The sequence below is a fragment of the Cetorhinus maximus genome, chromosome 11 (assembly GCF_964194155.1).
Source record: "Cetorhinus maximus chromosome 11, sCetMax3.hap1.1, whole genome shotgun sequence".
Lineage (NCBI taxonomy): Eukaryota > Metazoa > Chordata > Chondrichthyes > Lamniformes > Cetorhinidae > Cetorhinus > Cetorhinus maximus.
In genome coordinates, this window is record NC_135889.1 from 105,843,771 (window position 1) to 105,870,665 (window position 26,895).

Genomic DNA, 26,895 nt, shown 5'->3' on the forward strand with positions numbered 1-26,895 from the left:
CATCCAGGCAAGTGGGGAGTATTGCATCACATTCCTGACTTGTGCCTTGTAGATGGTGGACAGGCTTTGGGGAGTCAGGAGGTGAGTTACTCATCACAGGATTCCTAGCCTCTGACCTGTTCTTGTAGCCGCAGTATTTATATGGCTAGTCCAGTTCAGTTTATAGTCAATGGTAACCCCAAAGGTGTTGATAATGGGGGATTCAGCGATGATAATTCCATTTAATGTCAAGGGGTGATATTGAGATTCTCTCTAGTTGGAGACGCTCATTGCCTGGCACTTGTGTGTGGCTGGAATGTTACTTGTCACTTGTCAGCCCAAGCCAGGATATTGCCCAGGCCTTGCTGCATATGGATATGGACTGCTTCAGTATCTGAGGAGTCACAAATGGCACTGAACATTGTACAATCATCAGCGAACAACTAACTTCTGACCTTTTGGTGGAAGGAAGGTCATTACGAAGCAGACAAAGATGGTTAGGCCTAGGACACTACCCTGAGGAACTCCTGTCGTGATGTCCGGGAACTGAGATAATTGATCTCCGACAACCACAACCACCTTCCTTTGTGCTACGTATGACTCTAACCAGTGGAGAACTTTCCCCCTTATTTCCATTGACTCCAGTTTTGCTAGGCTCCTTGACTCCTTTGACACTCGGCCAAATGCTGCCTTGATGTCAAGACCAGTCATTCTCACCTCATCTTTGGCGTTCAGCTCTTTTGTCAATGTTTGAACCAAGGCTGTATTGAGGTCAGGAGCTGAATGACCCTGGCGGAACCCAAACTAAGCGTCAGTAACCAGGTTATTGCTAAATTACTGCTGCATGATTGCATTGTTGATGACCCCTTCCATCACTTTACTGATGACTAAGAGTAGACTGATGAGATGATAATTGGCTGGGTTGGATTTGTTCTGCTTTTTGTGTATAGGACAGGTCTGGGCAATTTTCCACATTACTGGGTAGATGCCAATGTTGTAGCTGTAATGGAACAGATTGGCTCGGGGTGCAGCAAGTACTGGAGCACAGGTCTTCAGTACTATTGCTGGATTATTGTCAGGCCCCATAGCCTTTGAAGTATCCAGTTCCTTCAGCCATTTCTTGATATCACATGGAGTGACTTGAATTGGCTGAAGACCAGCATCTGTGATGCCGGGGATCTCTGGAGGAAGCCGAGATGGATCATCCACTCAGCACTTCTGGCTGAAGATCGTTCCAAATGCTTCAGCCTTATGCTTTGCACTGATGTGCTGGGTTCCCTCATCATTTAAGGATGGGTATATTTGTGGAGCCTCTTCCTCCAATGCGTTGTTTAATTGTCCACCACCATTCTTGACTGGATGTGGTGGGACTGCAGAGCTTAGGTCTCATCCATTGGTTATGAAATCGCTTAGCTCTGTCTAATGCTTGCTGTATACGCTGTTTGGCCTGCAAGTAGCCGTGCGATGTAGCTTCACCTGAGAACCCACTTTTACTAATCCAGAGTCAGAAACCCATCACTAATCCTGATCCCGGACTCCCTGCCTCAACAGGTGGCCACCGAGTTGAAAAATAAAGAAAATAAAATTAATAATCCCCTTACTCAACTCTCAGGATCCTCACGACCATCTGAATCCTTCAACAGCAAGCCTGTGGTTAATTTAAGCACCTTGCTACCCATGATGCCACATCGCTGAATAAATCAAGTCAGCAAACCCATGCAGCCATTGTTATCATTGCCCTTTCAAAAGTGTTCCAACCCCCATTTGTGAAGCCGGCAAGTGCGGGAAATCCTTTGTTCTGCAGTGAGCGGCGACGCCATCTTGAGAACCTGTAAGCTCTTAAAGCTGCACCCGCACTTCAGAAATCTTCAACATGAATCACAATTCCACACTTCCAACTCCACTGCGACTCACCCAAGGCCCAGACCAGTCACAAAATTGGTGTCCTTAGAGGGAAATATTGTTATGGGACAGCATTGCTCCAGGCTTCATCAAAAAGTCTGCAAGCTAAGAGTTATCTTACCTTAGACAAGGCAATCCAGCTAGTTAGACTGCCTGAGCCACCGAGCAACACAGGACAATCCTATGGGGAGAGAATAAAACATGAGGCAGGAGCCAACCCTTAGTCCAGTTTATCAGGTCACAAAGAGGCAGGGACAATCCACATCAGGGAAAGCAGTTCCTGAACCATCCAGCAGAGTGACCTTGCCAGCGCTGCAGTGCAAAGTGCCCTCACTGGAGTGACCAGTGTCTTGCGAGTACAGCCCAATTCTTCCACTGCAACACACAGAGACACTTTTGCAAACTGTGCAAGTCAAAACCCCAGCACTGCATAGACATCCGAAAGGTCATCCACAAGGTTGGGACCGAAAAAGCAGAAGACAGAGCCATGCTTCTTGGGTGAGGTCAAAGATTGTGGTTCTTCGTTTTGGAATGTTGACATCCTGGTAAATGGTCATCTAACAAATTTTAAATTAGATTCAGGTGCCAGTGTGACAGTCCTGTCAGATAAGGAACCATGGCTCAAAGACCTCTGGCTTCGAACAATGGACACTACACTGGAGCAGGGGAGTCCAATTCCTCGTCATAGGCATTATCCTTGGGCCACTGAGTTATGACAGCAAACAGGTCTTTGAGCTGATGTACATCATCTGTAACCAGCCGTACTCTCTCCTGAGCAAAGATGTTTGTATCATCCTGGATCTCCTCCAGACGGCGGAAGATGCAAGACTATCACTGTCATTAGCCAGCCAGAGCAGCATGATATGGAGTACTCAATTACTAGAGAGTACTCAGACTTAGATTTCACCTTTGATCCCCCTTCTCCCTTTGTTGAGTGTCAAGAAAACAAGAAATTGTAATATATTTCTTCTGTTAATAACCCTGTTATATTTCTTATGTACTGGAAGACAGGCTGTTGGGGGTGTAAATACGGTAATTGGAGCAAGAGCCAGTGACTGCAAGAGTCTAAAGCCAACAGTAAGAAGTGGTTTTGATATGTGAATGAACCAATAGGAACTTCAATCAGAGTTTTACACAAAGCAATAACAGGGATAGTTTGGAATTGAGCTGTTTTAGTTCAAAGCGGGGTATATGCAGGTTGTAAAAAGGTGTAAGTAAATGAGGTAATGGTAGGGTAAGTTTACTTTTTCAAAAAAACTTAAAAGCTAAAGTAAAGAAGTGTCTAATCAAGCCTGGGAAGAAAGCTTTCCTAAAGAGACTGGTTAAGACAATAGAGAGGTCAAAGGGAAGGAACATATTTAAGGAAATACTGAAGCCTATGCGAGGGGGTAGCTGTTTAGATCTCCCAGAAGACAGCAGGATAGCTGGTCAGAACTCCCAGAAGACAGTGTGAACAAGGCCAGACCTGCCAGTCTCAGAGGACACCCAAGGTTAAAAAAGCACTGTATAATAAAAATTACTGGAATTCTATAGATTTTGAAATCTATAATGAAGTTGTTTAACAGAAAAGAGGATGGTTAGCTCTGAGGGTAGTTAAGTTGAGATCTTGTGGAACTGTTTTAAAGTAATGTTTACTGTGTGAAGCCATTCTTATGTTTAAGTGTAATTGTGTTTTTTCCCCTCTATTTTCTTTTAATAAGCATTTACTCAACTATAAAATCATTACAAGTAGTTGGGGACATCATTTTCTGATTTCAGAACCTCTCCTCATACTATACAATTTGCAAAAAAACATTTTGGCAGCTGCTTCAAGTTTCCCACTGGGATTTGGGCAGTTCAGCATTTACCATCAGCTGTGTCATAACAGGAGCAAATTTATCCATTATCATTCCAGGTTCCGGAAAGCCCCCAGTGATCAGGCCAACCGACTACCTGTGAAATTGCCGTTGCACCTCCCATGGAAGTGGTCCCAGAGAATGATCAGCAGTCTGACAAGTCTCTACCTCCAACCAAGGTGAAGGTACAGCTGGTTGACAAACAAACCACTGTGCACACACTCAAATTCCAGCCAGCATGCCACAACCACAAGGGATACTGGAACCTGGTACCTGTTGCTTACCATCGACAATAAAACGCAGATGTGAGCGCACCACTAAACCTTCTTCTCACCACAGGAACGCTCTTCGTCAGCCTCAGAGGGCTTCATGATCGCCCTCGTGGAGAAAGAAGAAAAAGCAGCGCCAAGGATACGAATACCATGTTCGCCCATGCAGCAAGAAACGAACAACAGTAACAATAACAATGGATCAATGCAACAGCCAAACCAACCAGGCATGGGTCAATGGAAAGCAATGGAAGAAAATAATGAAAGCATAGCCAGATGCCAGTCCAACTTACAAGCCAACAACAAGAACCAGAAACAACAGATCCTACCACTCCTCCGACAGAGCAGCGAACGAGATGTAGTAAGTTATAAGGCCTTCAGACCACCTGAACCTTTAACTTCAAGGACTTGAAGGTAGGAGATGTGGCAGTGGGAATGTTGTTAATGTTGATGCTGTAATAACAATAATGTTGGAATAGCATTAAGGTTGTAGTAATCAGGTAAATGCATAAGACTTATAACAATGTAAGCAGGGGTGTTACGCTGCTGGTGCGCACCGGACTGCTGCTGTGGCACCTCCTATTTAAAGGTTTTAATATTCACAGCTAGATGGCTCTGGTTCCCAGGGAACCAGCTCGTCATCTTCATCTGTCCAACCGGTTCTGACATTTGACCAAACACTGACTTTTTTCAGTTTATAATTGACTCCTTGCCACCGCTTTTCCAATTATACGTCATCAACCCAACGGCCTCGAAACTGAAGCTAATAAATTGGGAGATGGGTGCGGTGAGTGAGAGGTAAACAGTAAATTAGCAGTGAGTCAGCATCTAAAGTGTCATATTCCACGGATTTAACCCACATCACCTCACCTCATCATATTCAACTAGACTCAGGCTTTAAAAGCCTTTCCAGCCCACAGGGATTTCATTACAGAGGAGGATAACTGAGAAACACTTAACTCCCAGCAGCATGGACAACCCAAAGCAGTTGTCTCTAAGCACTTGGGCTGTGCTTCTGATGGGACTAATGGTGCTGCTGGATGGTAATTAGATCCTAAATGGCAGTAAGTGTCATCTTCATCCTTTGCTCTCTTGAAAGGTGGAGAATTATCTTTACTTTTACAGGAAGATTTAGCCTAGTTTGGATGACTGGGGCAGACATTGCAACAGTGAGGAGTGAACAGTGCTGATGTCTGTGGAATGTAACTGTGTTCTATGCCCCTTAAAGGAAAGATTTTCATTTATGCAGCAGCTTTCAGCTTTGCAAAGTGAACGAAATAGCTTTGAAATGTATTCAAAACAATACAATCAAATTGGAAGCAGTCAGCTTCCACAAACAGCAATGAGATAATGGCCAGAAAATCCATCTTAATTGTTGAAGGATAAATATTGGCCTGAACGTGGAGGCACACTCTGCCATCCGTTGAAATTGTGGCCGTGGGATCTGTTACATCCACCTCAGAAGACATCTGAGAACTTGCGTTAATAATGGTCTCTCAGTTCTGACCCTCCGGCACTGTAGCACCCCCTTGGTCGAGCCACTCCAACAATGCGCCACTGCCTCAGTGGCGAACTTCTGACAGTGCAGCACTCCCTCAGTACTGCCTTTGGCAGTTGCTTCTGGACAATGAATCCACAATACTCACTATTTTTATCATCCCATTGTTTAGCCATGAAGATTTCAACAGCACAGAAAGGAGCATGAGTAGGCCATTCAGTCCTGAGAGACTGTACTGCCATTTCACAATATCAGGGCTGATGTTCTAACTTCATACCAAACTCCCACACTGTCCCCATATCCCTTGATGCCATTGGTACCTAGGAATCTGTCAACCTCATTGACTCTGCATCTACAGCCCTCTGGGGTAGAAAATTCCAAAGGTTTACAATGATTCATCCATGCTGGTTAAAAGTAAGCAAAAGCATTTTCCACATTTATTTATGAGAACAGAGTTAACAAGGGGAAACCAGGGACTTCCAGGGACATCAAATGCTCCACCATGAACCTATATCCCCTCACCCAAAACATTGGATCTTGAAAATGTCAATAGAAGACGTGAAGTGAGATTTGGACAAATAGTCTACAGGTCAAAAGTTCCTACGCCTCAAAGGAAGGAAGGAATGAAACAAAGTAAAATCCAAGAACAGGAAGAGCCACAGAAAAAACAAATAGCCTTCTTGGGAGAGGTTAACAAAACAGAATTTTATGTTTGGAGCGTTAAATTGCAACTTGATGGTCACCCCACCAAACTAAAGCTAGATACTGGTGCAGGTGTTTCAGTATTATGTCATGAAGTGAAATTACTTAAAAATATCACATTACAGCCATCCTCCTCTTGCAAAGCTCAGGAGGGACACACTAAAAGTATTAGAACACCACTTGGGATGAGTTAGATACAAGCATCAAGAAATTGTGGAACCCCTGTATGTGATAAGGAGCCAGAAGTCATTGTTGTGGAGCAGATAACCAGGTTTGCAACTGAGGCTCATTAACAACATTGATGAAATTGCCAGTGAACAGTATAGTGAGGTCTTCATGAGGAATGAATTTCCATCCCTATTTTCATGCATAAGAAAGTTGGAAACAGGATATCACATAACCCTAGGGGAAATGCTAATCCAAAATGTCTCTTCACAGGGAGGAAGGTCCCTCAACCATTCTTGAAAAACAGTCCAGAGCAAGATTGAACATATGTTAGAACAAGGGTTCATCTCTCCAGCAACCAGAGCCATGAAGTGTTGTTCTAGAATGTTCAAAGGACCAAAGTCTAATGGTTCAATTAGAATCTGGGTAGACTTGGCTCAATTAAACAAGTCATTAGGGCAGGTGATACCCCCAATGGAATCAGGAGATGAAAGTCTCTCCAAATTATCAAAAATCTCCCTCTTCATAAACTTGGATGCTAACAGTGGCTTTTAGCAGTTACTTCTGGGCAATGAATCCTCATTGCTAACTACCTTCATCACACCATTGTCTTGTTATTGTTATAACAGGTTACCATTCGGAATTGTTTCTGCACTGGCGATATTACCAGAGAACGATGTCCCTGACCCTGGAAGGCATGGATGAAGTAATAGGACATGTGGGTGACATTCACTGAGGGAAGAACATGTCCCTCAGTTGAGAGCAGTCCTCAAAGTCCTACAAGAAGCAGGTTTGACATTAAATGAGAAAGGTGAATTTGCAAAGATTATGCTAAAATTCTTAGGCTGCATTCAGACTTGAAGTGTTATCTGTACAAATACCTAAAGGGGAATAATTTCCTTGGCAATGGGAAAAAAGACAATAGATGGAGTTAAATGGGATATTTCTGCTAAAGGACCAAACACCATCACAGTAGAAGGTAATGCCTTCATTGTCACAGAATTCTCTGCTTGGTACTGAGCATGTTGAGTAGAGGAATGTGCTCCCAATTTCCACATTTGTGGATGAAGTTTGGTTTGATAGTTGGGCATTTGCACTTGACCACAGGAGCCAGAAGTTAGCAGAATAGACTGGAATGCCTTAATCACTGTTGCTGTCACTGATCATTAAGATGGATTTTGGAAAATGTAAACATTTTAAAATCTGACTTAATAAGTTACATTTGATGAAGGGGCACCAGGATTTGAACCAGGGACCTCTTGATCTGCAGTCAAATGCTCTACCACTGAGCTATACCCCCTCATATTGTAGGCTTGACCTTCAACATTTCAAAAGCAGACAGGGGAGCATGACTCGGACATTCAGTCCTGAGAGCCTGTACTGCCATTTAACAATACAATGTCTGACTTTGTCTCTTTATGTCAACGTCCCAAGCTATCCCCGTGTCCATTGATGTCATTGGCATCTAGAAATCTGTCAACTTCATTAACTCAGCCACTACAGCCTTCTGGAATGAATGGACAGGCTGAAAAGGGAGCAGCTGTTCCCCTTAGTTGAAGGGTCAGTGACGAGGGGACACAGGTTCAAGGTGAGGGGCAGGAGGCTTAGTGGGAATATGAGGAAATCTTTTTTACCCAGAAGGTGGTGACGGTCTGGAAGGCGCTGCCTGGGAGTGTGGTGCAGGCGGGTTGCCTCACATCCTTTAAAAAATACCTGGATGAGCACTTGGCACATCATAACATCCAAGGCTATGGGTCAAGGTAGGTCGGTCAGGTGTTCCTCATCTGTCAGTGCAGACTTGATGAGACAATGGGCCTCTTCTGTACTGTGTGATTCTGTGAATTGGAAAGCTTTGCCAGAAGGAGCCAGAAGTCAGCAGAATGGACTGGAATGCCTTGATCAGTGTTGCAATTTTTGATCATTGTAATGGATTTTGGAAAATGTGAGCTTGTATGTGTTTTAGACATGGACTTACCAATGAGGGGTTACCAGGATTTGAACCAGGGACCTCTTGATCTGCAGTCAAATGCTCTACCACTGAGCTATACCCCCTCACATTGTGAGTATAACCGTGACCATTTCAAAAGCAGAGAGAGGAGCATGAGTGGGCCATTCAATCCTGAGAGCGTGTACGGCCATTTAACAACATCATGGCTGACTTTGTCCCTTTATGCCAACGTCCAAAGCTATCCTTCTGTCCATTGACATCATTGGTATCTAGAAATCTGTCAACTTCATTGACTCAGCATCTACAGTTCTCTGGGATAGACAATTCCAAAGGTTTACAAAGATTAATCCATGCTGGTTAAAAGAAAGCATATACATTTTCCACTTTTATTTATGTGAACAGAATTAACAAGGGGAAACCAGGGACTTCCTGATCTGCAACCAAATGCTTCACCACTAAGCTATATCCCCTCAGCCAAAACATTGGATCTTGAAAATATCAATAGAAGACATGAAGTGAGATTTGGGCAAATAGTCTGCAGATCCAAACTTCCTATAGCTCAAAGGAAGAAAGAGCTCAATGAAACAAAGTAAAATCCAAGAACTGGAAGAGCCTCAGAAAAAAACTTCTTGGGGAAGGTTAACGAAACAGAATTTTATGTTTGGAGTGTTAAATTGCAACTTGATGGCAACCTGCCAAATTAAAGCTAGATATCGGTGCAGGTGTTTCAGTATTATGTCATGAAGTGAAATTGCTTAAAAATATCACATTACAGCTATCCTCCTGTTGAAAGGCTCAGGAGGGACACACTAAAAGTAATAGGACACCACTTGGCAAGATTTGGATACAAGCATCGAGAAATTGTGGAACCCTGTTTGTGACAAGGAACCAGGAGTCATCATTATGGAGCAGATACCCATGGAAGCTCATTAACAATGTTGATGAAGTTGCCAATGAGCAGTATAGTGAGGTATTCATGACATGAGGAATTAATTTCCATCCCTATTTTCATGCATAAGAAAGTTGGAAACAGGATATCACATAACCCTAAGGGCAAGTGCTAATCCAAAATGTCCCTTCACAGTTAGGAATGTCCCTCTCCCACACTTGAAAAACAGTCCAGAGCAAGATTGCACATATGTTACAACAAGGGGTAATCTCTCCAGTAACCAGAGCCATGAAGTGTTATTCTAGAATGTTCAAAGAACCAAAGTCTAATGGTACAATAAGAATCTGGGTAGACTTGGCTCAATTAAACAAGTCATTAGGGCAGGTGATACCCCCATGGCATCAGGAGATGAAAGTGTTTCCAAATTAGCAAAAATCTCCCTCTTCACAAACTTGGATGCTAACAGTGGCTTTTAGCAATTGCTTCTGAACAATGAATCCTGAATGCTAACTACCTTCATCACACCATTGTCTTGTTATTGTTATAACAGGTTACCATTCGGAATTGTTTCTCACTGGAGATATTACCAGAGAATTATGTCTCTGACCCTGGAAGGCATGGATGGAGTAATAGGACATGTGGGTGACATTCATTGAAGGAAGAACATGTCCCTCAGTTGAGAGCAGTCCTCAAAGTCCTACAAGAAGCAGGTTGTTGAGAAAGGTGAATTTGCAAAGCTTACGCTAGAATTCTTAGGCCGCATTCAGACTTGAAGCGTTATCTGTACAAATACCTAAAGGGGAATAATTTCCTTGGCAATGGGAAAAAAGACAATAGATGGAGTTAAATGGGATATTTCTACAAAAGGACCAAACACCAACACAATAGAAAGTAATGCCTTCATTGTCACAGAATTCTCTGCTTGGTACTGAGCATGTTGAGTAGAGGAATGTGCTCCCAATTTCCACATTTGTGGATGAAGTTTGGTTTGATAACTGGGCATTAGCACTTGACTGCAGGATCTCTTAGTCTACTGTCAAATGATCTACCAGTCAGTTGCACCAGCTAACTGGGATGGTTGGTCCTTAAACTGCTAAAAAGCAGATTTCAAGAGCAAATTGGAGATATAATTAAGGGATAGTATTCCATAAGGTAAGGGGTCAAAGGAAAGGGACTGGGATGAATTGGTTCACTTTGCAAATGAGCCAGAAGTCAGCAGAATAGACTGGAAGGCCTTAATCACTGTTGCTGTCATTGATCATTAAGATGGATTTTGGAAAATGGGAACTGCACATATTTTAAAATCCAACTTAGCAAGTTATATTTGATGAGGGGGCACCAGGATTTGAACCAGGGACCTCTTGATCTGCAGTCAAATGCTCTACCACTGAGCTATACCCCCTCACATTGTAGGCTTGACCTTCAACATTTCAAAAGCAGACAGGAGAGCATGACTCGGACATTCAGTCCTGAGAGCCTGTACTGCCATTTAACAATACAATGTCTGACTTTGTCCCTTTATGCCAATGTCCCAAGCTATCCCCGTGTCCATTGATGTCATTGGCATCTAGAAATCTGTCAACTTCATTAACTCAGCCACTACAGCCTTCTAGAATGAATGGACAGGCTGGAAAGGGAGCAGCTGTTCCCCTTAGTTGAAGGGTCAGTGATGAGGGGACACAGGTTCAAGGTCAGGGGCAGGAGGCTTAGTGGGAATATGAGGAAAAACTTTTTTACCCGGAGGGTGGTGACGGTCTGGAAGGGATTGCCTGGGAGTGTGGTGCAGGCGGGTTGCCTCACATCCTTTAAAAAATACCTGGATGAGCACTTGGCACGACATAATATTCCAGGCTATGGGTCAAGGTTGGTCAGTCAGGTGTTCCTCACCTGTCCGTGCAGACTCGGTGAGACAATGGGCCTCTTCTGCGCTGTGTGAGTCTGATGAATTGGAACGCTTTGCCAGAAGGAGCCAGAAGTCAGCAGAATGGACTGGAATGCCTTGATCAGTGTTGAAATCTTTGATCAATGTAATGGATTTTGGAAAATGTGAGCTTGTATGTGTTTTAGACATGGACTTACCAAGTTACATTTGATGAGGGGGTACCAGGATTTGAATCAGGGACCTCTTGACCTGTAGTCAAATGCTCTACCACTGAGCTATACCCCCTCACATTGTGAGCATAACCTTGACCATTCCAAAAGCAGAGAGAGGAGCATGAGTGAGCTATTCAATCCTGAGAGCGTGTACTGCCATTTAACAACATCATGGCTGACTTTGTCCCTTTATGCCAACGTCCAAAGCTACCCTCGTGTCCATTGACATCATTGGTATCTAGAAATCTGTCAACTTCATTGACAGCTACAGCTCTCTGGGATAGACAATTCCAAAGGTTTACAAAGATTCATCCATGCTGGTTAAAAGAAAGCATATACATTTTCGACTTTTATTTATGTGAACAGAATTAACAAGGGGAAACCAGGTACTTCTTGATCTGCAACCAAATGCTCCACCATAAGCTATATCCCCTCAGCCAAAACATTGGATCTTGAAAATATCAATAGAAGACATGAAGTGAGATTTGGGCAAATAGTCTGCAGATCCAAACTTCCTATAGCTCAAAGGAAGAAAGAGCTCAATGAAACAAAGTAAAATCCAAGAACTGGAAGAGCCTCAGAAAAAACTTCTTGGGGGAGGTTAACGAAACAGAATTTTATGTTTGGAGTGTTAAATTGCAACTTGATGGCAACCTGCCAAATTAAAGCTAGATATCGGTGCAGGTGTTTCAGTATTATGTCATGAAGTGAAATTGCTTAAAAATATCACATTACAGCTATCCTCCTGTTGAAAGGCTCAGGAGGGACACACTAAAAGTAATAGGACACCACTTGGCAAGATTTGGATACAAGCATCAAGAAATTGTGGAACCCCTGTTTGTGACAAGGAACCAGGAGTCATCATTATGGAGCAGATACCCATGGAGGCTCATTAACAACATTGCTGAAATTGCCAATGAGCAGTATATTGAGGTATTCATGACATGAAGAATTAATTTCCATCCCTATTTTCATGCATAAGAAAGTTGGAAACAGGATATCACATAACCCTAAGGGCAAGTGCTAATCCAAAATGTCTCTTCACAGTTAGGAAGGTCCCTCTCCCACACTAGAAAACCAGTCTAGAGCAAGACTGAACATATGTTACGACAAGGGGTATCTCTTCAGTAACCAGAGCCATGAAGTGTTGTTCTAGAATGTTCAAAGGACCAAAGTCTAATGGTTCAATTAGAATCTGAGTAGACTTGGCTCAATCAAACAAGTCATTAGGGCAGGTGATACCTCCAAAGGCATCAGAAGATGAAAGTGTTTCCAAATTAGCAAAAAATCTCCCTCTTCACAAACTTGGATGTTAACAGTGGCTTTTAGCAGTTGCTTCTGGGCAATGAATCCTCAGTGCTAACTAGCGTCATCACACCATTGTCTTGTTATTGTTATAGCAGGTTACCATTCGGAATTGTTTCTGCACTGGAGATATTACCAGAGAATGATGTCCCTGACCCTGGAAGGCATGGATGGAGTAATAGGACATGTGGGTGACATTCATTGAGGGAAGAACATGTCTCTCGGTTGAGAGCAGTCCTCAAAGTCCTACAAGAAGCAGGTTTGGCATTAATTGAGAAAGGTGAATTTGCAAGCGTACACTAAAATCCTTAGGCCGCATTCAGACTTGAAGCGATTTCTGTACAAATACCTAAAGGGGAATAATTTCCTTGGCAATGGGAAAAAAGACAATAGATGGAGTTAAATGGGATATTTCTGCTAAAGGACCAAACACCAACACAGTAGAAGGTAATGCCTTCACTGTCACAGAATTCTCTGCTTGGTACTGAGCATGTTGAGTAGAGGAATGTGCTCCCAATTTCCACATTTGTGGATGAAGTTTGGTTTGATAGTTGGGCATTTGCACTTGACCACAGTATCTCTTAGTCTACAGTCAAATGATCTACCAGTGAACTGCACCAGCTCACTGGGATGGTTGGTCCTTGAAAAGCTAAATAGCAGATTTCAAGAGCAGATTGGAGATATAATTAAGGAACAGTATTCTACAAAGAAAGGGACTGGGCTGAATTGGATCACTTTGCAAAGGAGCCAGAAGTCAGCAGAATAGACTGGAATGCCTTAATCACTGTTGCTGTCATTGAACATTAAGATGGATTTTGGAAAATGGGAACTGTACACATTTTAAAATCTGACTTAACAAATTACATTTGGTGAGAGGGCACCAGGATTTGAACCGGGGACCTCTTGATCTGCAGTCAAATGCTCTACCACTGAGCTATGCCCCCTCACATTGTAGGTTTGACCTTAAACATTTCAAAAGCAGACAGGGAACATGACTGGGACATTCAGTCCTGAGAGCCTGTACTGCCATTTAACAATATAATGTCTGACTTTGTCCCTTTATGCCAATGTCCCAAGCTATCCCCGTGTCCATTGATGTCAATGGCATCTAGAAATCTGTCAACTTCATTAACTCAGCCACTACAGCCTTCTGGAATGAATGGACAGGCTGGAAAGGGAGCAGCTGTTCCCCTTAGTTGAAGGGTCAGTGATGAGGGGACACAGGTTCAAGGTGAGGGGCAGGAGGCTTAGTGGGAATATGAGGAAAAACTTTTTTACCCAGAGGGTGGTGATGGTCTGGAAGGCACTGCCTGGGAGGGTGGCGGAGGCAGGTTGCCTTACATCCTTTAAAAAATACCTGGATGAGCACTTGGCACATCATAATATTCAAGGCTATGGGTCAAGGTTGGTCAGTCAGGTGTTCCCCACCTGTCAGTGCAGACTCGATGAGACAACGGGCCTCTTCTGTACTGTGTGAGTCTGATGAATTGGAACGCTTTGCCAGAAGGAGCCAGAAGTCAGCAGAATGGACTGGAATGCCTTGATCAGTGTTGCAATCTTTGATCATTGTAATGGATTTTGGAAAATGTGAGCTGGTATATGTTTTAAACATGGACTTACCAAGTTACATTTGGTGAGGGGGCACCAGGATTTGAACCAGGGACCTCTTGATCTGCAGTCAAATGCTCTACCACTGAGCTATACCCCCTCACATTGTGAGCATAACCTTGACCATTTCAAAAGCAGAGAGAGGAGCATGAGTGGGCCATTCAATCCTGAGAGCGTGTACTGCCATTTAACAACATCATGGCTGACTTTGTCCCTTTATGCCAACGTCCAAAGCTATCCTTCTGTCCATTGACATCATTGGTATCTAGCAATCTGTCAACTTCATTGACTCAGCATCTACAGCTCTCTGGGATAGACAATTCCAAAGGTTTACAAAGATTCATCCATGCTGGTTAAAAGAAAGCATATACATTTTCCACTTTTATTTATGTGAACAGAATTAACAAGGGGAAACCAGGGACTTCCTGATCTGTAACCAAATGCTTCACCATAAGCTATAGCCCCTCAGCCAAAACATTGGATCTTGAAAATGTCAATGGAAGACATGAAGTGAGATTTGGGCAAATAGTCTGCAGATCCAAACTTCCTATAGCTCAAAGGAAGAAAGAGCTCAATGAAACAAAGTAAAATCCAAGAACTGGAAGAGCCTCTGAAAAAACTTCTTGGGGGAGGTTAACGAAACAGAATTTTATGTTTGGAGTGTTAAATTGCAACTTGATGGCAACCTGCCAAATTAAAGCTAGATATCGGTGCAGGTGTTTCAGTATTATGTCATGAAGTGAAATTGCTTAAAAATATCACATTACAGCTATCCTCCTGTTGAAAGGCTCAGGAGAGACACACTAACAGTAATAGGACACCACTTGGCAAGATTTGGATACAAGCATCAAGAAATTGTGGAACCCCTGTTTGTGACAAGGAACCAGGAGTCATCATTATGGAGCAGATACCCATGGAGGCTCATTGACAACATTGCTGAAATTGCCAATGAGCAGTATATTGAGGTATTCATGACATGAGGAATTAATTTCCATCCCTATTTTCATGCATAAGAAAGTTGGAAACAGGATATCACATAACCCTAAGGGCAAGTGCTAATCCAAAATGTCTCTTCACAGTTAGGAAGGTCCCTCTCCCACACTAGAAAACCAGTCCAGAGCAAGATTGAACATATGTTACAACAAGGGGTAATCTCTCCAGTAACCAGAGCCATGAAGTGTTGTTCTAGAATGTTCAAAGGACCAAAGTCTAATGGTTCAATTAGAATCTGAGTAGACTTGGCTCAATCAAACAAGTCATTAGGGCAGGTGATACCCCCAATGGCATCAGAAGATGAAAGTGTTTCCAAATTAGCAAAAATCTCCCTCTTCACAAACTTGGATGTTAACAGTGGCTTTTAGCAGTTGCTTCTGGACAATGAATCCTGAATGCTAACTAACTTCATCACACCATTGTCTTGTTATTGTTATAACAGGTTACCATTCGGAATTGTTTCTGCACTGGAGATATTACCAGAGAATGATGTCTCTGACCCTGGAAGGCATGGATGGAGTAATAGGACATGTGGGTGACATTCATTGAGGGAAGAACATGTTTCTCGGTTGAGAGCAGTCCTCAAAGTCCTACAAGAAGCAGGTTTGGCATTAAATGAGAAAAGTGAATTTGCAAAACGTACACTAAAATTCTTAGGCCGCATTCAGACTTGAAGCGTTACCTGTACAAATACCTAAAGGGGAATAATTTCCTTGGCAATGGGAAAAAAGACAATAGATGGAGTTAAATGGGATATTTCTGCTAAAGGACCAAACACCAACACAGTAGAAGTTAATACCTTCATTGTCAAAGAATTCTCTGCTTGGTACTGAGCATGTTGAGTAGAGGAATGTGCTCCCAATTTCCACATTTGTGGATGAAGTTTCATTTGACAAGGGGGCATTAGCATTTGACCACAGGGTTTCTTCATGTACAGACAATTGATCCAGCACTGAGCTGCACTCAGGTTGTTGGTCCTTGAAAAGCTAAATAACAGATTTCAAGAGTAGATTGGAGATATATGGAGTTTTATGAACTCTCTGTCTCTCTCACACTCTTTTAGGAACTCTCTGCTGCTCTCGCACTGTTTTATAATCTCTCTGACGCTCTCACATCCTTTTTTAACTCTCTGCCTCTCTCACACTGTTTTATGAACTCTCTGCTATTCTCAGACTGTTTTATGAACTGCGTGCTGCTTTCGCACTGTTTTATGAACTCAATACTGCTCTTGCACTGTTTTTTAACTCTGTGCCTCTTTCGCACTGTTTTATGAGCTGTCTGCCACGCTCACACTGCCTTTTGCACTCTCTGCTGCTCTCGCTTTGTTTCACAAACTCTGCCGCTCTCACGCGGTTTTATTAACTATCTAGCTCTCACACTCTTTCATCAAATCTCTGCTGTTCTCACACTGTTTTATGAACTCTCTGCCACTCTCACACTGTTTTATGAACTCTTTGCCACTCTCGCACTGTTTTATGAACTCTCTGCCACTCTCACACTGTTTTATGAACTCTCTGCCACTCTCGCACTGTTTTATGAACTCACTGCCACTCTCGCACTGTTTTATGAACTCACAGCCACTCTCACACTGTTTTATGAGCTCACTGCCACTCTCGCACTGTTTTATGAACTCTCTGCTACTCTCGCACTGTTTTATGAACTCACTGCCAATCTCACACTGTTTTATGAACTCTCTGCCACTCTCGCACTGTTTTATGAACTCTCCGCCACTCTCGCACTGTTTTATGAACTCTCTGCCACTCTCGCACTGTTTTATGAACTCACTGCCACTCTCACACTGTTTTATGAACTCACTGCCACTCTCGCACTGTTTTATGAACTCACAGCCGCTCTCACACTGTTTTATGAACTCTCTGCCACTCTCACACTGTTTTATGAACTCTCTGCCACTCTCGCACTGTTTTATGAACTCACTGCCACTCTCACACTGTTTTATGAACTCTCTGCCGCTCTCACACTGTTCTATGAACTCTCAGCCACTCTCACACTGTTTTATGAACTCACTGCCACTCTCACACTGTTTTATGAACTCTCTGCTACTCTCACACTGTTTTATGAACTCACTGCCACTCTCACAATGTTTTATGAACTCTCTGCCGCTCTCACACTGTTTTATGAACTCTCTGCCACTTTTGCTCTGTTTTATGAACTCACAGCCACTCTCAAACTGTTTTATGAACTCTCTGCCACTCTCGCACTGTTTTATGAACTCACTGCCACTCTCACATTGTTTTATGAACTCTCTGCCACTCTCAAACTGTTTTATGAACTCACTGCCACTCTCACACTGTTTTATGAACTCACTGCCACTCTCGCACTGTTTTATGAACTCTCTGCCACTCTCACACTGTTTTATGAACTCACTGCCACTCTCACACTGTTTTATGAACTCTCTGCCACTCTCACACTGTTTTATGAACTCTCTGCCAGTCTCACACTGTTTTATGAACTCACTGCCACTCTCACACTGTTTTATGAACTCTCTGCCACTTTCACACTGTTTTATGAACTCACTGCCACTCCCACACTGTTTTATGAACTCACTGCCACTCTCACACTGTTTTATGAACTCATTGCCACTCTCGCACTGTTTTATGAACTCACTGCCACTCACACACTGTTTTAAGAACTCTCTGCCACTCTCACACTGTTTTATGAACTCTCTGCTGTTCTCACGCTGTTTTATGAACTCACTGCCACTCTCACACTGTTTTATGAACTCTCTGCCACTCTCGCACTGTTTTATGAATTCACTGCCAATCTCACACTGTTTTATGAACTCACTGCCAATCTCACACTGTTTTATGAACTCTCTGCCACTCTCACACTGTTTTATGAACTCTCAGCCACTCTCCAACTGTTTAATGAACTCACTGCCACTCTCACACTGTTTTATGAACTCTCTGCCACTCTCACGCTGCTTTATGAACTCTCTACTGTTCTCACACTGTTTTATGAACTCTCTGCCACTCTCGCACTGTTTTATGAACTCTCTGCCACTCTCGCACTGTTTTATGAACTCTCTGCCACTCTCGCAATGTTTTATGAACTCACTGCCACTCTCACACTGTTTTATGAACTCCCTGCCACTCACGCACTGTTTTATGAACTCTCTGCCACTCTCACACTGTTTTATGAACTCACTGCCACGCTCACACTGTTTTATGGACTCACTGCCACTCTCGCACTGTTTTATGAACTCTCTGCCACTCTCGCACTGTTTTATGAACTCACTGCCACTCTCACACTGTTTTATGAACTCTCTGCCACTCTCACACTGTTTTATGAACTCTCTGCCACTCTCGCACTGTTTTATGAACTCTCTGCCACTCTCACACTGTTTTATGAACTCTCTGCCACTCTCACACTGTTTTATGAATTCTCTGCCTCTCTCTCACTGTTTTATGAACTCTCTGCCACTCTCACACTGTTTTATAAACTCTCTGCCACTCTCGCACTGTTGTTTGAACTCTCTGCCACTCTCACACTGTTTTATGAACTCACTGCCACTCACACACTGTTTTAAGAACTCCCTGCCACTCTCACACTGTTTTATGAACTCTCTGCTGTTCTCACGCTGTTTTATGAAATCACTGCCACTCTGACACTGTTTTATAAACTCTCTGCCACTCTCGCACTGTTTTATGAACTCACTGCCACTCTCACACTGTTTTATGAACTCACTGCCACTCTCGCACTGTTTTATGAACTCACAGCCGCTCTCACACTGTTTTATGAACTCTCTGCCACTCTCACACTGTTTTATGAACTCTCTGCCACTCTCGCACTGTTTTATGAACTCACTGCCACTCTCACACTGTTTTATGAACTCACTGCCACTCACACAATGTTTTAAGAACTCTCTGCCACTCTCACACTGTTTTATGAACTCTCTGCTGTTCTCACACTGTTTTATGAACTCACTGCCAATCTCACACTGTTTTATGAACTCTCTGCCACTCTCACACTGTTTTATGAACTGTCTGCCACACTTACACTGTTTTATGAGCTCACTGCCACTCTCACACTGTTTTATGAACTCTCTCCCACTCTCACACTGTTTTATGAACTGTCTGCCACTCTCACACTGTTTTATGAGATCACTGCCACTCTCACACTGTTTTATGAACTCTCTGCCACTCTCACAATGTTTTATGAACACTCTGCCACTCTCGCACTGTTTTATGAACTCTCTGCCACTCTCACAATGTTTTATGAACTCTCAGCCACTCTCCAACTGTTTAATGAACTGACTGCCACTCTCACACTGTTTTATGAACTCTCTGCCACTCTCACGCTGCTTTATGAACTCTCTGCTGTTCTCACACTGTTTTATGAACTCTCTGCCACTCTCGCACCTTTTTATGAACTCTCTGCCACTCTCGCACTGTTTTATGAACTCTCTGCCACTCTCGCAATTTTTTATGAACTCACTGCCACTCTCACACTGTTTTATGAACTCCCTGCCACTCTCGCACTGTTTTATGAACTCTCTGCCACTCTCGCACTGTTTTATGAACTCTCTGCCACTCTCACACTGTTTTATGAACTCTCTGCCACTCTCACACTGTTTTATGAATTCTCTGCCACTCTCTCACTGTTTTATGAACTCTCTGCCACTCTCACACTGTTTTATAAACTCTCTGCCACTCTCACACTGTTTTATGAACTCACTGCCACTCTCACACTGTTTTATGAACTCTCTGCCACTATCACACTGTTTTATGAACTCTCTGCCACTCTCACACTGTTTTATGGATTCTCTGCCACTCTCACACTGTTTTATGAACTCTCTGCCACTCTCTCACTGTTATATGAACTCTCTGCCACTCTCACACTGTTGTAGGAACTCTCTGCCACTCTCACACTGTTTTATGAACTCACTGCCACTCTCGCACTGTTTTATGAACTCTCCTCCACTCTCACACTGTTTTATGAACTCTCTGCCACTCTCACACTGTTTTATGAACTCACTGCCACTCTCGCACTGTTTTATGAACTGTCTGCCACTCTCACACTGTTTTATGAACTCACTGCCACTCTCACACTGTTTTATGAACTCTCTGCCACTCTCACACTGTTTTATGAACTCTCTGCCACTCTCGCACTGTTTTATGAACTCTCTGCCACTCTCACACTGTTTTATGAACTCTCTGCCACTCTCACACTGTTTTATGAACTCTCTGCCACTCTCACACTGTTTTATGAACTCTCTGCTGTTCTCACACTGTTTTATGAACTCTATGCAGTTCTCACACTGTTGTATGAACTCACTGCCACTCTCACGCTGTTTTATGAACTCTCTGCCACTCTCACCCTGTTTAATGAACTCACTGCCACTCTCACACTGTTTTATGAACTCTCTGCCACTCTCACACTGTTTTATGAACTCACTGCCACTCTCACACTGTTTTATGAACTCCCTGCCACTCTCTCACTGTTTTATGAACTCTCTGCCACTCTCACACTGTTTTATGAACTCACTGCCACTCTCGCACTGTTTTATGAACTCTCTGCCACTCTCGCACTGTTTTTTGAACTCACTGCCACTCTCACACTGTTTTATGAACTCACTGCCACTCTCACACTGTTTTATGAACTCTCTGCCACTCTCGCACTGTTTTATGAACTCTCTGCCACTCTCGCACTGTTTTATGAACTCACTGCCACTCTCGCACTGTTTTATGAACTCACTGCCGCTCTCACACTGTTTTATGAACTCTCTGCCACTCTCACACTGTTTTATGAACTCTCTGCCAGTCTCACACTGTTTTATGAACTCACTGCCACTCTCACACTGTTTTATGAACTCTCTGCCACTTTCACACTGTTTTATGAACTCACTGCCACTCCCACACTGATTTATGAACTCACCGCCACTCTCACACTGTTTTATGAACTCATTTCCACTCTCGCACTGTTTTATGAACTCACTGCCACTCACACACTGTTTTAAGAACTCTCTGCCACTCTCACACTGTTTTATGAACTCTCTGCTGTTCTCACGCTGTTTTATGAACTCACTGCCACTCTCACACTGTTTTATGAACTCTCTGCCACTCTCGCACTGTTTTATGAACTCACTGCCAATCTCACACTGTTTTATGAACTCACTGCCAATCTCACACTGTTTTATGAACTCTCTGCCACTCTCAAACTGTTTTATGTACTGTCTGCCACTCTCACACTGTTTTATGAACTCACTGCCACGCTCACACTGTTTTATGGACTCACTGCCACTCTCGCACTGTTTTATGAACTCTCTGCCACTCTCGCACTGTTTTATGACCTCTCTGCCACTCTCACACTGTTTTATGAACTCTCTGCCACTCTCACACTGTTTTATGAACTCTCTGCCACTCTCGCACTGTTTTATGAACTCTATGCCACTCTCGCACTGTTTTATGAACTCTCTGCCACTCTCACACTGTTTTATGAATTCTCTGCCACTCTCTCACTGTTTTATGAACTCTCTGCCACTCACACTCTGTTTTAAGAACTCTCTGCCACTCTCACACTGTTTTATGAACTCTCTGCTGTTCTCACGCTGTTTCATGAACTCACTGCCACTCTCACACTGTTTTATAAACTCTCTGCCACTCTCGCACTGTTTTATGAACTCACTGCCACTCTCACACTGTTTTATGAACTCACTGCCACTCTCGCACTGTTTTATGAACTCACAGCCGCTCTCACACTGTTTTATGAACTCTCTGCCACTCTCACACTGTTTTATGAACTCTCTGCCACTCTCGCACTGTTTTAAGAACTCTCTGCCACTCTCACACTGTTTTATGAACTCTCTGCTGTTCTCACACTGTTTTATGAACTCACTGCCAATCTCACACTGTTTTATGAACTCTCTGCTACTCTCACACTGTTTTATGAACTGTCTGCCACTCTTACACTGTTTTATGAGCTCACTGCCACTCTCACACTGTTTTATGAACTCTCTCCCACTCTCACACTGTTTTATGAACTGTCTCCCACTCTCACACTGTTTTATGAGCTCACTGCCACTCTCACACTGTTTTATGAACTCTCTGCCACTCTCACAATGTTTTATGAACACTCTGCCACTCTCGCACTGTTTTATGAACTCTCTCCCACTCTCACACTGTTTTATGAACTCTCTGCCACTCTCCAACTGTTTAATGAACTGACTGCCACTCTCACACTGTTTTATGAACTCTCTGCCACTCTCACGCTGCTTTATCAACTCTCTGCTGTTCTCACACTGTTTTATGAACTCTCTGCCACTCTCGCACTGTTTTATGAACTCTCTGCCACTCTCGCACTGTTTTATGAACTCTCTGCCACTCTCGCAATGTTTTATGAACTCACTGCCACTCTCACACTGTTTTATGAACTCCCTGCCACTTTCACACTGTTTTATGAACTCACTGCCACTCCCACACTGCTTTATGAACTCACTGCCACTCTCACACTGTTTTATGAACTCATTGCCACTCTCGCACTGTTTTATGAACTCACTGCCACTCACACACTGTTTTAAGAACTCTCTGCCACTCTCACAATGTTTTATGAACTCTCTGCTGTTCTCACGCTGTTTTATGAACTCACTGCCACTCTCACACTGTTTTATGAACTCTCTGCCACTCTCGCACTGTTTTATGAACTCACTGCCAATCTCACACTGTTTTATGAACTCACTGCCAATCTCACACTGTTTTATCAACTCTCTGCCACTCTCACACTGTTTAATGTACTGTCTGCCACTCTCACACTGTTTTATGAGCTCACTGCCACTCTCACACTGTTTTATCAACTCTCTCCCACTCTCGCACTGTTTTATGAACTCTCTGCCACTCTCACACTGTTTTATGAACTCTCAGCCACTCTCCAACTGTTTAATGAACTCACTGCCACTCTCACACTGTTTTATGAACTCTCTGCCACTCTCACGCTGCTTTATGAACTCTCTGCTGTTCTCACACTGTTTTATGAACTCTCTGCCACTCTCGCACTGTTTTATGAACTCTCTGCCACTCTCGCACTGTTTTATGAACTCTCTGCCACTCTCGCAATGTTTTATGAACTCACTGCCACTCTCACACTGTTTTATGAACTCCCTGCCACTGTCGCACTGTTTTATGAACTCTCTGCCACTCTCACACTGTTTTATGAACTCACTGCCACGCTCACACTGTTTTATGGACTCACTGCCACTCTCGCACTGTTTTATGAACTCTCTGCCACTCTCACACTGTTTTATGAACTCACTGCCACGCTCACACTGTTTTATGGACTCACTGCCACTCTCGCACTGTTTTATGAACTCTCTGCCACTCTCGCACTGTTTTATGAACTCTCTGCCACTCTCACACTGTTTTATGAACTCTCTGCCACTCTCACACTGTTTTATGAACTCTCTGCCACTCTCGCACTGTTTTATGAACTCTCTGCCACTCTCGCACTGTTTTATGAACTCTCTGCCACTCTCACACTGTTTTATGAATTCTCTGCCACTCTCTCACTGTTTTATGAACTCTCTGCCACTCTCACACTGTTTTATAAACTCTCTGCCACTCTCGCACTGTTTTATGAACTCTCTGCCACTCTCACACTGTTTTATGAACTCACTGCCACTCACACACTGTTTTAAGAACTCTCTGCCACTCTCACACTGTTTTATGAACTCTCTGCTGTTCTCACGCTGTTTTATGAACTCACTGCCACTCTCACACTGTTTTATAAACTCTCTGCCACTCTCGCACTGTTTTATGAACTCACTGCCACTCTCACACTGTTTTATGAACTCACTGCCACTCTCGCACTGTTTTATGAACTCACAGCCGCTCTCACACTGTTTTATGAACTCTCTGCCACTCTCACACTGTTTTATGAACTCTCTGCCACTCTCGCACTGTTTTATGAACTCACTGCCACTCTCACACTGTTTTATGAACTCACTGCCACTCACACACTGTTTTAAGAACTCTCTGCCACTCTCACACTGTTTTATGAACTCTCTGCTGTTCTCACACTGTTTTATGAACTCACTGCCAATCTCACACTGTTTTATGAACTCTCTGCCACTCTCACACTGTTTTATGAACTGTCTGCCACTCTTACACTGTTTTATGAGCTCACTGCCACTCTCACACTGTTTTATGAACTCTCTCCCACTCTCACACTGTTTTATGAACTGTCTGCCACTCTCACACTGTTTTATGAGCTCACTGCCACTCTCACACTGTTTTATCAACTCTCTCCCACTCTCACAATGTTTTATGAACACTCTGCCACTCTCGCACTGTTTTATGAACTCTCTGCCACTCTCACACTATTTTATGAACTCTCAGCCTCTCTCCAACTGTTTAATGAACTGACTGCCACTCTCACACTGTTTTATGAACTCTCTGCCACTCTCACGCTGCTTTATGAACTCTCTGCTGTTCTCACACTGTTTTATGAACTCTCTGCCACTCTCGCACTGTTTTATGAACTCTCTGCCACTCTCGCACTGTTTTATGAACTCTCTGCCACTCTCGCAATGTTTTATGAACTCACTGCCACTCTCACACTGTTTTATGAACTCCCTGCCACTCTCGCACTGTTTTATGAACTCTCTGCCACTCTCGCACTGTTTTATGAACTCTCTGCCACTCTCACACTTTTTTATGAACTCTCTGCCACTCTCACACTGTTTTATGAATTCTCTGCCACTCTCTCACTGTTTTATGAACTCTCTGCCACTCTCACACTATTGTCGGAACTCTCTGCCACTCTCACACTTTTTTATGAACTCACTGCCACTCTCGCACTGTTTTATGAACTCTCTGCCAATCTCACACTGTTTTATGAACTCTCTGCCACTCTCACACTGTTTTATGAACTCTCTGCCACTCTAACACTGTTTTATGAACTCTCTGCCACTCTCACACTGTTTTATGAAGTCTCTGCTGTTCTCACACTGTTTTATGAACTCTATGCTGTTCTCACACTGTTGTATGAACTCACTGCCACTCTCACGCTGTTTTATGAACTCTCTGCCACTCTCACCCTGTTTTATGAACTCACTGCCACTCTCACACTGTTTTATGAACTCTCTGCCACTCTCACACTGTTTTATGAACTCATTACCACTCTCACACTGTTTTATGAACTCCCTGCCACTCTCCCACTGTTTTATGAACTCTCTGCCACTCTCACACTGTTTTATGAACTCACTGCCACTCTCACACTGTTTAATGAACTCTCTGCCACTCTCACACTGTTTTATGAACTCACTGCCAGTCTCACACTGTTTTATGAACTCTCTGCCACTCTCGCACTGTTTTATGAACTCACTGCCACTCTCACACTGTTTTATGAACTCACTGCCACTCTCGCACTGTTTTATGAACTCTCTGCCACTCTCACACTGTTTTATGAACTCTCTGCCACTCTCACACTGTTTTATGAACTCACTGGCACTCTCGCACTGTTTTATGAACTCACTGCCACTCTCACACTGTTTTATGAACTCTCTGCCACTCTCACACTGTTTTATGAACTCTCTGTAACTCTCACACTGTTTTATGAACTCTCTGCCACTCTCACACTGTTTTATGAACTCTCTGCCACTCTCACACTGTTTTATGAACTCATTACCACTCTCACACTGTTTTATGAACTCCCTGCCACTCTCCCACTGTTTTATGAACTCTCTGCCACTCTCACACTGTTTTATGAACTCACTGCCACTCTCACACTGTTTAATGAACTCTCTGCCACTCTCACACTGTTTTATGAACTCACTGCCAGTCTCACACTGTTTTATGAACTCTCTGCCACTCTCGCACTGTTTTATGAACTCACTGCCACTCTCACACTGTTTTATGAACTCACTGCCACTCTCGCACTGTTTTATGAACTCTCTGCCACTCTCACACTGTTTTATGAACTCTCTGCCACTCTCACACTGTTTTATGAACTCACTGGCACTCTCGCACTGTTTTATGAACTCACTGCCACTCTCACACTGTTTTATGAACTCTCTGCCACTCTCACACTGTTTTATGAACTCTCTGTAACTCTCACACTGTTTTATGAACTCTCTGCCACTCTCACACTGTTTTATGAACTCACTGCCACTCTCGCACTGTTTTATGAATTCACTGACACTCTCGCAATGTTTTATGAACTCACTGCCACTCTCGCACTGTTTTATGAACTCACTGCCACTCTCGCACTGTTTTATGAACTCTCTGCCACTCTCTCACTGTTTTATGAACTCACTGCCACTCTCACACTGTTTTATGAACTCACTGCCACTCTGACACTGTTTTATGAACTCTCTGCCGCTCTCACACTGCTTTATGAAATCTCTGCCACTTTCGCTCTGTTTTATGAACTCATTGCCACTCTCGCACTGTTTTATGAACTCACTGCCACTCTCACACTGTTTTATGAACTCACTGCCAATCTCGCACTGTTTTATGAACTCACTGCCACTCTCACACTGTTTTATGAACTCTCTGCCACTCTCGCACTGTTTTTTGAACTCACTGCCACTCTCGCACTGTTTTATGAACTGTCTGCCACTCTCGCACTGTTTTATGAACTCACTGCCACTCTCACACTGTTTTATGAACTCACTGCCACTCTCACACTGTTTTATAAACTCTCTGCCACTCTCGCACTGTTTCATGAACTCTCTGCCACTCTCGCACTGTTTTATG

General features: G+C 43.3%; 6 non-coding genes across 6 annotated transcripts; all 6 read right to left on the minus strand.

The window, feature by feature from the left end:
• Positions 1-7,578: 7,578 nt before the first annotated feature.
• On the minus strand, positions 7,579-7,650 carry trnac-gca (transfer RNA cysteine (anticodon GCA)). Its single transcript has one exon. It is a non-coding gene; the product is annotated as a tRNA-Cys (tRNA).
• A 680-nt stretch (positions 7,651-8,330) lies between these two features.
• Positions 8,331-8,402, minus strand: trnac-gca (transfer RNA cysteine (anticodon GCA)). Its single transcript has one exon. It is a non-coding gene; the product is annotated as a tRNA-Cys (tRNA).
• A 2,115-nt stretch (positions 8,403-10,517) lies between these two features.
• Positions 10,518-10,589, minus strand: trnac-gca (transfer RNA cysteine (anticodon GCA)). Its single transcript has one exon. It is a non-coding gene; the product is annotated as a tRNA-Cys (tRNA).
• A 693-nt stretch (positions 10,590-11,282) lies between these two features.
• trnac-aca (transfer RNA cysteine (anticodon ACA)) lies at positions 11,283-11,354 on the minus strand. Its single transcript has one exon. It is a non-coding gene; the product is annotated as a tRNA-Cys (tRNA).
• Positions 11,355-13,458: 2,104 nt separating this feature from the next.
• On the minus strand, positions 13,459-13,530 carry trnac-gca (transfer RNA cysteine (anticodon GCA)). Its single transcript has one exon. It is a non-coding gene; the product is annotated as a tRNA-Cys (tRNA).
• A 692-nt stretch (positions 13,531-14,222) lies between these two features.
• Positions 14,223-14,294, minus strand: trnac-gca (transfer RNA cysteine (anticodon GCA)). Its single transcript has one exon. It is a non-coding gene; the product is annotated as a tRNA-Cys (tRNA).
• Positions 14,295-26,895: the final 12,601 nt, after the last annotated feature.